A 12,763-nucleotide genomic window follows, 5' to 3' on the forward strand; every position below is an offset into this window, starting at 1 on the left:
CGGTTCCTTCGAGACGATAAGTAACATGTGTACGAAGCCTGGTTAAAATCTGTCCAGTAGTTTAGAAGAATATGTGAAACATACACACATACATTCATATATTTTTATATACATAGATGTGTATAAAACGTTTTTGAAGACTGCTCTAAATTTATTTTAATACGTAATCTCTTCAACTTCATTAGAGGCTACATGTTCCCGACATTCGGTCGTACTGTCATGACTAGTCTTACACTCCTGCATGCTTGAGAAAGAAAGAAAGAACGAGTCGACGAGTAGGAAGCGACCGCATCGCTCTCAGACTCGTCATATTCGCGAAACCACGGCGGGAGGGAACGAAGCCGCTACGGCGCTGATGTAACATCGGCGTCCTTATTTCTAATGTATGCAACACGAAACAGCAAGCTCGTCCTCACTCCGTTTCTGATCTCTAGTGTTCACCTCACCAATGCAATAAAATATTGAAACAAATTAAAAAATAAACAATTTATTTACAATGGTCTAAGTGTCATACTGGGCAACTGACTGGTTCTACACTGACGGAAAAAATTCTCAACAACAAAAAAATAATTCTACAATATTACTTTTATCGTTTACTGTTTTCGGCTTACAAGGCCATCATCAGACATTTACTGGGTAAATGTCTGAAAGAAAAGTTAATGTAGAGTAACCACATTTTGGGAATATATTTGTCTAGGTAAATATTTAAGTGATTAAAGTTGCAAGATCACAAATTAACGTCAGCGCAATATAATCCATTGAAAACGTGAAATGCTGGTGCATTAATAAACAGTGTAACTGCCAGAATGTTGAATACAAGCATGCCAACGCACATACGTTATGTTGTATAGGTGCCGGATGTCAGTTTGTGAAATGTAGTTCCACGCCTGTTGCATTTGGTCGGTCAATACATGAATGGTTAATGCGTGGATGAGGCTGGAGTTGTTCGTCCAATGATGTCCCATACGTGCTGGACTGGAGATAGATCTGGTAATCGAGAAGACCAAGGCAAAATATCGACTTTCTGAAGAGCATGTTGGGTTACAACAGCGGCATGTGCGCGACCGTTATCCTATTGGAAAACAGCCGGCTGAATACTATTCATGAATGGAAGTACAACAGATGGAATCTCCAGACTGACGTACAAATTTGCAGTTATGGTGCTAGGGATAACAATCAGATTCGCCTGCTACGAAATTGCACCCCAGACCATAGCTCCAGATGTAGATCCAATGTGTCTAGCACGCAGGCAGGTTGGTTGCAGGTCCTCAACTGGCCTCTTTCTAACCAACACACGGGTCTCACTGACACCGAGGCAGAACCAGCTATCACCGGAAAACATAGCCGCGGGATTAGCCGAGCGGTCTCAGGCGCTGCAGTCATGGACTGTGCGGCTGGTCCGGCGGAGGTTCGAGCCCTCCATCGGGCATGGGTGTGTGTATTTGTCCTTACGATAATTTAGGTTAAGTAGTGTGTAAGCTTAGGGACTGATGACCTTAGCAGATAGTCCCATAAGATTTCACACACGTTAACATTAACCAGAAAACACAACAAACCTCCTCCCTTCCCGCCAATGAGCTCTCGCTTGATACCTCTAAAGTCCCAAACAGCTGTAGTTTGGCGTCAATGGGACGCACGCTACAGGGCGTCTGGCTGGGAGCTGCCCTTGAAGTAACTCACATGTAATAATCCGTTGTGTCAGTGTGGTGCCAACTGCTGCTGACATGGCAGCTGTAGATGCAGTTCGATGCTCCAGAGCCATACATCGAACACGATGGTCTTCCCTCTCGGTAGTGCCACGTGGCCATCCAGAACCCAACCGTACATTCTCAGGACAACCTGTGCCAGTAATCATGTACAGTGGCTACATTCCTGAACAGTCTTTCTGTAGTTTCACAGAAAGAACGTCCAACCTCTCGTAGACCTTTTACACGACCTCGTTCAAATTCAGTGAAGTGTTGATAATGGCGTCTTTGTTGCCTTAAATACATTATTGATAAACATCAACTCAACATGTCCAATCTCAACTCACAACCGTTACAGCACATATTTAAAGCAAACCTGATTCGTATCCTCACAGTGGCGTTACTAGCGCCACTCTTACGTGATGGACACCGAATCTGAAAGACATCATCTTTCAGATGTAGAATCACGCTTACTAACTTTCATTTACATCACACAACTCCTTCTTAGTACTGTATTTTATTCCGTCAGTATATATGTCAATATGAAAGGTTTTGTTTCAAATGGCATTAACATGGATACAATACGTTTATTTGGGGTAATACAAGTACAGTAAAACAGCATTAATATTTTAAATAGTAGAACTGTAGTCAACAAAAACTATTTCCCATTCCTTTCACAGTTTTTACAAGGGAATATAAAAATTAAGTTCATCAAAAGATTTCTCTTTCTTACACAGCTCCATTCTTGGGACATGTTGCAAAGTTTACTGTAAATTTCCATGTGGTATCCTTCTATTTTTCAGCAGATAAATATGGGTGGTCTTTAAGATGAAGTACGGCGTGGCATACAATTGCCATAGTCTTCCCTCTGTGGAACATAAATTTTTCCTCTCTTGTGTTTCAGAGTGTGAACATACACTCCTGGAAATTGAAATAAGAACACCGTGAATTCATTGTCCCAGGAAGGGGAAACTTGATTGACACATTCCTGGGGTCAGATACATCACATGATCACACTGACAGAACCACAGGCACATAGACACAGGCAACAGAGCATGCACAATGTCGGCACTAGTACAGTGTATATCCATCCACCTTTCGCAGCAATGCAGGCTGCTATTCTCCCATGGAGACGATCGTAGAGATGCTGGATGTAGTCCTGTGGAACGGCTTACCATGCCATTTCCACCTGGCGCCTCAGTTGGACCAGCGTTCGTGCTGGACGTGCAGACCGCGTGAGACGACGCTTCATCCAGTCCCAAACATGCTCAATGGGGGACAGATCCGGAGATCTTGCTGGCCAGGGTAGTTGACTTACACCTTCTAGAGCACGTTGGGTGGCACGGGATACATGCGGGCGTGCATTGTCCTGTTGGAACAGCAAGTTCCCTTGCCGGTCTAGGAATGGTAGAACGATGGGTTCGATGACGGTTTGGATGTACCGTGCACTATTCAGTGTCCCCTCGACGATCACCAGAGGTGTACGGCCAGTGTAGGAGATCGCTCCCCACACCATGATGCCGGGTGTTGGCCCTGTGTGCCTCGGTCGTATGCAGTCCTGATTGTGGCGCTCACCTGCACGGCGCCAAACACGCATACGACCATCATTGGCACCAAGGCAGAAGCGACTCTCATCGCTGAAGACGACACGTCTCCATTCGTCCCTCCATTCACGCCTGTCGCGACACCACTGGAGGCGGGCAGCACGATGTTGGGGCGTGAGCGGAAGACGGCCTAACGGTGTGCGGGACCGTAGCCCAGCTTCATGGAGACGGTTGCGAATGGTCCTCGCCGATACCCCAGGAGCAACAGTGTCCCTAATTTGCTGGGAAGTGGCGGTGCGGTCTCGTACTGCACTGCGTAGGATCCTACGGTCTTGGGGTGCATCCGTGCGTCGCTACGGTCCGGTCCCAGGTCGACGGGCACGTGCACCTTCCGCCGACCACTGGCGACAACATCGATGTACTGTGGAGACCTCACGCCCCACGTGTTGAGCAATTCGGCGGTACGTCCACCCGGCCTCCCGCATGCCCACTATACGCCCTCGCTCAAAGTGCGTCAACTGCACATACGGTTCACGTCCACGCTGTCGCGGCATGCTACCAGTGTTAAAGACTGCGATGGAGCTCCGTATGCCATGGCAAACTGGCTGACACTGACGGCGGCGGTGCACAAATGCTGCGCAGCTAGCGCCATTCGACGGCCAACACGACGGTTCCTGGTGTGTCCGCTGTGCCGTGCGTGTGATCATTGGTTGTACAGCCCTCTCGCAGTGTCCGGAGCAAGTATGGTGGGTCTGACACACCGGTGTCAATGTGTTCTTTTTTCCATTTCCAGGAGTGTATGTGCAGATATTTGAGATGGATGAGTATGGCAGTCTTCAACCTTACTGCATTTGGAGATGTTACGCGCCTGCATTGACAAAAATATTTCAAAATGGTTCAAATGGCTCTGAGCGCTATGGGACTTAACTTCTGAGGTCATCAGTCCCCTAGAGCTTAGAACTACTTAAACCGAACCAACCTAAGGACATCACACACAGCCATGACCGAGGCAAGATTCGAACCTGCGACCGCAACGGTCGCGCTGTTCCAGATTGTAGCTCCTAGAACCGCTCGGCCACCCTGCCGGCAAAAATATTTCAGCAGAATCTAAAACAAAGAAGTCAATTGTAAGCATTGCAATGGCATTTGGAACTCCGGAGGGAAGCTCTGCTTGGCACAAAGGCCATGCACCTTTCTGCATGATTTGACACTTGGAAGAAGTCTACTGACATGCAACAGGTTATCTAGAACACAAGAGCACGAAAAATGTGTTTTTGAAATAAGTAGCTGTTAGAATGTTATCCATTTGAACTATTCATATGTCCTACAATTAATGGTTTATCCTCTACCAAATGTAATGTGCACGCTAACAACAAACGATTATTTTGAGCGACTTGTAACCAGTTACTATAGGCGAGTAGGTTCGGTGTAACGTCTACTGAGTGCAGATTTGCCAGCTCTTAAAATTAAAAGTGGAATTTTTAATTTCCCTAACGTTCACAAGCCTACCTCTAACTTTAAACAATCGCATATCGGAGACAATGTTATGTGTAGTATTATCCCTTCCAGTACATCGAGAATTTTGCGAATTCCGACAAGGTTTAATCGGGACTCAGGTTTCTAGTAGGAAAACCGGGATAATCACTCTTAAATTGGGTAACTTGTCAACTCGACTATGTACGCCGAAGGCACTTGTGTTCAGTTTGCTCAGTTAAACCTCCTCAGCCCTGAGCAGAGATTTTTATGAATGAGAAGTTCATATTGACGATAGATGCACTGCACTAGGACAAAATAAAACGTAAACACCAAATTTAAGAAACTGCAGTGGTTAGCTAATTTTTTAGGACATGTGGTATATATGCTACATCAGGACCAAATTATGTTTTTATCTTAGTAATAAAATTTTTTCATGCTTTGTTTTGGTGTATTTTATTTACAAAATGACAACAGAAATTATTAATGTGGAAATACAGTCGGGAAAGTATTCATCTTCTATTTTTATAGAACTCAGAAAAAAGTTTTTTTTTCTCTGAAATAAAGATATGTTTTTCATTTAGTGCACTGCAGACATGTGAAACCCTTACATCCAGGCAATCTACAAAGTACATCTGAAATGATAAACTTCGTTGCTGTTGGTGATGACACATGCTTTGGTGCTCTGCGGCGCTTCAGTTTGGAACTGCACCAGCTTCTCATCACATTCTTCCTTCATCTTCACTGTCCTCCTATTCTGCTTTCTCTCTTGTGAATGTGAAAGTGGAGGACATTGCCGAATACAGACTCAGTGATATATCGGGGAAAAAAACGAGCAGTACTGAGGGTTCCCCACGATCTTAATTTGTATATAGACTGTTCATCTATAAGTTTTGATGAATGAGTTTGCGAGTATCAAAATACGTGACATAAACGGCTGTTATCTTTTGACTGCATTAAGTGACAAGCTTAAATTTTCCACACCGCTGAGGAACAGTGGACTTTAGTATTTGACAAATTTCAGCTTGACACCTCTATCTGTTCCTGAGAAGATGGATTTTTAGCAGACGGGCAGGCTAGTGATCCTATTAGTGTTCCGTTTTACCGACAGCATTCAGTATACTTTGGTATTTCAGATTTACAACACAAATCAAACGTTATTTCTCACAAAATATATTTATATTCTATAATACAATCACAATCATTATATTTTACTTTGGATTTAATGACTGCCTCATGAACTCGAGTCGTGTGGTCAATCAGTTTTTGTAGGTTAACAATATTCCAGAGATGTTCCTTGCTGAATATATTAACTTCCCTGATACGTCTTCACCTTCATAGTCCAAATGATCTATAAACGAGACATAGCTAAAAATTCTTACACATAATTAGGGTCATTAGTCAGGTCATTTCCCAAAAAATCAATGAGATATTTATTATATTTTGGTACTGACAACAATGTTTATAATAGTATAAAAAACGGAACACTATTTCACTGCAGTAACATTTTCTTTGGAACCACTGACTGCACAGCTTGGAAAAATAGTCAGAGTACACACAACTTCACACACATGTTTTAAGCCTTCAAACTCCTTCCCTGATACTAATCCGTGAAAAAGACAAGTAATTTATTTAGCTACAACAAAAATATTTTAAAATTTAGCTCAAATATCACCGATATCATCATAATGTTATAATTTTTTTTAGGAAATAGTAGGCAAGGGAGACAGAGGTCATACTAAATATTTGTACCAATTTTTGTAAGTTTAACTTCAGTCACTTAGAAGAAAAGTGTAACTGAATGATGAAAATTCAAGTTTTCGGTAAATCGCAAAATAAGATTTACAGATTTATTAACTTACCACTATGCTTATTTAGAAAATTCCAGCTGCATTCTCCAGTTGTCCTCCTGTTTCCTTATCCTCCATACTCTTTCTCTTCATTCTTTTCTTTATCCTTGACTCTTTGGTAGCAGCTTCTGCAACTGTCTCTGCTTCGGTTACCTGCCGTATATCAATAGCACTTAGAGCTGAAGCCATAATCCTTCCCATCTGGATGTTCAGTTTCTTCATAACATTGATCCTTGAAACTGCACCTTCATTGAATGTTATTATTGCATCCATTACACCAGTCTTCGGCACTGTTGGCCCAACAAATACATTTTTGGATATTCTCTTCCATATACAGATGTTGAAGCTTTCATTTGCATTCTGAGAGAGACCATGCTTACATTTCATAAGTAGATTTTTTATTTGCCAGATCATTATATATAGGCCTAATGGCCTCCATTACAGTAAGTGGTAAGGAATGCTTGTGGGTATATTGTATGCCTGGAGCATTGCCCAACCAGTACTTACGCCACGAATCTTTCCCTTTTGAACATAAACCATGCTGTGGGATTTTATCTGTTGACACTCTGTGAAACCATGTCACCCAAACAGCTCGTCACATGTACTCCAAATCATCTACATGTCTCCTTATTGCTAGTCCATAATATTGAGTGAAATAATCAATTTAACTTTCCGTAAAACGATCTGGACCACCTATGTGTTTTCCATTCTTTTTGTACATGCCCAAGCTTTTCTATCATAGTGTCCCCACATGGTCTGTTATGAACAAGAGTAGTGTGTCCTTTACAGTAGCCATCCCCAAGGTAGTCTACATACCTCACATCACGACTGACATATGATCTTCTAAAATTGTTTGGATCTCCTCTCGTCTCCATGTTTCCACTTGGGCCATCTTTAAACATCTTTACACAAACATGGGTGCCAACAAGTTTACTTAAACAACTCTGGCAGTGCTTTGTTAGCCATTCATAATCTAGTATCTTGCCAGTTTCAATAAATGTGGCCGTTACAACCCCATCCAGAGAAGTATTACCTCTCTTCTGCCAAGATCCATCAAATGCTGCTAAACTGTCTGTATTCTCAAACAAGGCTACTGTTTCTTCTGCTGCTCTTTTCATTGAATATTCACTTTCACCACATAAAGCATTATGTATTAATTTATTATATCTGTCAAATCCACCATTGCACAAAAGTCTGGGCAGCTCTTCTTCCCCTTCCAATACGTTGCATTGCATAAGCAAGCTGAATATTTACACTGTAATGTCGACTATCAGTTACTGGCGATGTCACAGTACCACTGTGCATCTTACATGAGTTACAGGCAATCACTAACCGAATTGAAAAACCCTTCCTTGCTGAAATGTCCTCAGAAATGTCAGTACGGTCTTCACAGTTTCAGTACTTACATTTCGCCGGCCGGAGTGACCGAGCGGTTCTAGTCTACAGTCTGGAACCGCGCGACCGCTACGGTCGCAGGTTCGAATCCTGCCTCTGGCAAGGATGTGTGTGATGTCAAATTCAAATGTGTGTGAAATCTTATGGGACTTAACTGCTAAGGTCATCAGTCGCTAGGCTTACACACTACTTAACCTAAATTATCCTAAGGACAAACACACACATCCATGTCTGAGGGAGGACTCGAACCTCCGCTGGGACCAGCTGCACAGTCCATGATTTGTGTGATGTCTTTAGGTTACTTAGGTTTAAGTAGTTCTAAGTTCTAGAGGACTGATGACATCAGAAGATAGGTCCCATAGTGCTCAGAGCCGTTTGAACCATTACTTACATTTCACAGCACTCTTCAAAAGTATTGACAGCATATTTAGGTTCACAATAACATTTCCGTCGTTATTGCAACTGACAATACTACTAAGCTTGTTCTTATTACATTCAGAAAGCGAAAGTTTACGTCTAGAAGCACAGCCTGTAGAGACAGTTTCCGCAGGCGACTTTTTGAGCAAATTATGTTTATTATTCGGATGTGTTTGGAACTGGTTGCCACGAAACTTTCGTTTGGGGCTAAATTTCTTTACTATCGGCACCTGTAGCACAGGTAACACACAGTAACAAAACAATACACAATAAGAAAATAACACACAATAACTACAAAATCACATATTCTCAATTCTTTGTTTATATTCGTGCCATAGCCTTCTAGGCATGCCTGTGGTTTGGTTCCGAGAGTCAGTGCCTTCTAGAATACACCTGTGTTAACGATCCACAACTAAACAGGAAAAAAAACGGAAGAACAAAACCATTCATCACGTATTCTGACGCACTTCAAACTGACAGATGGGCGTGGCCCCTGTGCAACAATATGTTCAACCTCAATTTTAGAACGAACGGAAAATGTTAATGCCCATAAACTATACATTTTTGAAATCGGCATGAAATGCTCTTTTCTATAGAGTAAGAAATTATTGTTTCAAATTTTTGGTCATTTTCGCGAGCATGTCCCCTTAATAGTTTTTACGAACAGTTCACTAAATAAATAAATTGAGAAAATATAGAATTATCAAAATATCTCACTCTTTAAATAACAGAATTATCTTAAAACCTTTCTTGCTTTCCCAGTCTCTTAACTGGCTAGTTGTACATTACAAAGTACTCTTGAGAGTATAATTCACTTTCTCTGTACAATCACTGCTAAGACGCTAAAGTGTACTCACTTAAGAGACATAACAATATTCATTTAATATCTTTCTTTAGATCAATATCGTCATTCACTTTAATAAACAAGTTTGCAATAATTAATGATAGTCACAATAATCATAGTAATTACAGTTTTGTTTCCAAAATATGTTTTAACTATTTGACAATTTCATACTTTGCACGAAGCTGATACATTTTAGCCGCAGTCGTAACTACTTGCAGCTATCTACTAGACCAGACGGCATCTGTCACGATAAACATGATCCACTGTCTGAAGCTGTCTGCCCGCTACCATCTCTACAGAACATAGGGGCGATACGAATCGCTGCGCCTCAGCTTTTGAAGGCACCAACCGTTTCAGCACTCTGAGAAATCTACCATACAATAAGACACTAACACGAATAAAATTACGATAAAAATAAATTCAAACATACAACTACAGACTACGTAATACTCAGCGCAGCGTGTACCTAGAGTCCTGCGATAGAGAAAGACATCAGAATACAGTGTTCACCTCTTCAACAGAGCTCCAGTGCAACGGCTGTGCCCATACACACGCAAGAAAAAATCTTTCAGCCCCTGCTGTTCCCTTGATACGGCTCGTTGGTACCCGACCGTTGTGTTTTCGCAACCGCGGACGCCATGTTTCACTCTGTTAAATACGTAAATACTGTATATGTTGACATTACTCAAGTATAGGGGCAATGTAGAATAATGCGAAATACAGAAATAAAAACATCAATAGCCAGATCTAAGGCATCAACCGGTCATCAAAAATAATTTATAGTTAGCGATCTTGGCTGTTGCTACTTTTACTTCTATATTTCTTATATAAATATCCAGCCTGACAGAAAAGTGAAGCCCCTAGAATGGGAGAAAGAAACGAAATAAAACTTCACCCGGTTAGAAGGTGTACGATGTTATTGCAGAGCTTACAAAATCTAGTCAAAGAGCTTGGCGATACGAGCCCACTTATCACCCTAACGTTGCACCTCCTCTGGAATGGATACATCTACATCCATACTCCGCAAGCTACCTGCCGGTGTGTGGCGGAGGGTACCTTGAGTACTTCTATCGGTTCTCCCTTCTTTTTCAGTCTCGTATTGTTCGTGGAAAGAAGGATTCTCGGTATACTTCTGTGTGGGCTCTAATCTCTCTGATTTTATCCTCATGGTCTCTTCGCGAGATATACGTAGGAGGGAGCAATATACTTCTTGACTTTTGGGTGAAGGTATGTTCTATAAACTTTAACAAATGCCCGTACCGAGCTGCTGAGCGTCTCTCCTGCAGAGGCTTCCACTAGAGTTTATCTGTCATCTCCGTAACGCTTTCGCGGTTACTAAATGATCTTGTAACGAAGCGCGCTGCTCTCCGTTGGATCTTGTCTATCTCTTCTATCAACCCTATCTGGTACGGATCCCACACTGCTGAGCAGTATTCAAGCAGTGGGCGAACAAGCATACTGTAACCTACTTCCTTTGTTTTCGGATTGCATTTCCTTAGGATTCTTCCAATGAATCTCAGTCTGGCACCTGCTTCACCAAGAATCAACCTTATATAATCATTCCATTTTAAATCACTCCTAATGCGTACTCCCAGACAATTTATGGAATTAACTGCTTCCAGTTGCTGACCTGCTATTTTGTAGCTAAATGATAAGGGATCTATCTTTCTATGTATTCACAGCACATTACACTTGTCTACATTGAGATTCAATTGCCATTCCCTGCACCATGCGTCAATTCGCTGCAGATCCTCCAGTATTTCAGTACAATTTTCCATTTTTACAACCTCTCGATATACCACAGCATCATCCGCAAAAGCCTCAGAGAACTTCCGGTGTCATCCACAAGGTCATTTATGTATATTGTGAATAGCAACGGTCCTACAACACTGCCCTGCGGCACACCTGAAATCAATCTTACATGTGTTGAACCGATTGGGAAAGGTGTCATAAGGCCGTTTTATCCTCTCCTGAGGGAAGCTGGACCACCAACAGTTGTAACTGGTCCTTCATATCCTGGATAACGTCACTGGGATCGAGTTGTTGTTCGATCTTGTGCCACACGTGTTCTATCGAGTATAGATCTGGGGATCTTGCTGGCTAAGGGAGTACCTCAACATCACACAGACAGTACATAGAGGAACGCATCAAGTGTAGACGAGCATTTTCTTATGAGAGGTAACAAATGACGTGCGATCAGAATTCCCACAATCCTACAATCACCACCAACCGTGAGCTGCAATCATAGCTGATATCTTCCCACGGCATGACACCTGGAGTAACACCGCTGTGCTTCTCCAAAACACTGGAAGAATGGTGTCTCTCTGCAGGACTCCGTCATACGTGCCAATGATGGTCTTCTGGGGTTGGTACAGAACTGTAGTTCATCAGAACCTCACGCTTCCTGGTCATAGCATCAGTCCAAACACAGCTGTTTGTTTTACAGTAACAACCACAGTCCACGCATAAGATGGTAATTCAGTAGTCCGGTTGTTGCTAGTCTGCGACCAGTAATGTGGCATGACATACAGTGGTTGGTAGATTTGGGGAGGGGACCAAACAGCGAGATCATCGGCCCGATCAGATTAGGGAAGGATGGAGAAGGAAGCCGGCCTGCCATTTCAAAGGAACCATCCCCGTATTTGCCTGAAGCGACTTAGGGAAATCATAGAAAACCTTAATCACGATGGTTTGACGCGGATTTGAACCGTCGTGCTCAGCACTGCGCCACCTCTCTCGGTGACATACAATGTTGCAGGGATCCCATTACTTGTTCTCGGATGGCAGGCGCAACTATGAAGCATATATATAGTGCACAACACGGCGATCCTTTCCTGTGGTGGTCAGAAGTGGTCGAGCAGAACTTTGACAACGTGCATGCTTATCCTTACGGTTTCAAACAGACCACCATTGGACCGCTGTCACATATCAATGCCCCACAAATCTGGACACTGCACGATTCGACCAGACGGCCATTTGGTAACCCACAATGAGACCCCTTTCAAATAATATCACTTGTTGATAACGCTGTCTCACCCAAGTACGCGGCATCTGTGTGTCCATCACAGACATCACTCAACATCTGACGTTGTCCACGGCTCTTACATACCCTAGCACGCCAGGTAACAAAACTAAGCATGAGCAACACTAATGCAGTTTTGTGGCTGCTCTGCCTGCCAGAATTCTAATCTTTTACAAACCCTTCAGTCGTGCGTACTTGTATGAAGTCACATTGACATCCGTCCCTGTCTTTTGGGCGCTTTAATTTTTCTGTCCAGCAGTGCATATAGATGTAGAGTACTACTCCCTTAGCCACGCAATCTTGCCGGGAACATCTGCCGTTACTATCCAGAAATAACTACAATTTGCTAGACGGTGTAGGTGGACAGCATCGGAAAAGCTGTTCAGTTTAATACCGGAATCATTAAAAGCTTCCTTGCACTGGCAAACTGTCAAAGACTGCGCTATCGAAGTCGCTTACTACCCCTAGAAATGCCTCGAAAAGTTCATTGTAAAACAACACTGCTTCGGCCCACGTACCCCAACGAGGTACCA

The sequence above is a fragment of the Schistocerca gregaria genome, chromosome 2, assembly GCF_023897955.1.
Source record: "Schistocerca gregaria isolate iqSchGreg1 chromosome 2, iqSchGreg1.2, whole genome shotgun sequence".
NCBI classification, from domain to species: domain Eukaryota; kingdom Metazoa; phylum Arthropoda; class Insecta; order Orthoptera; family Acrididae; genus Schistocerca; species Schistocerca gregaria.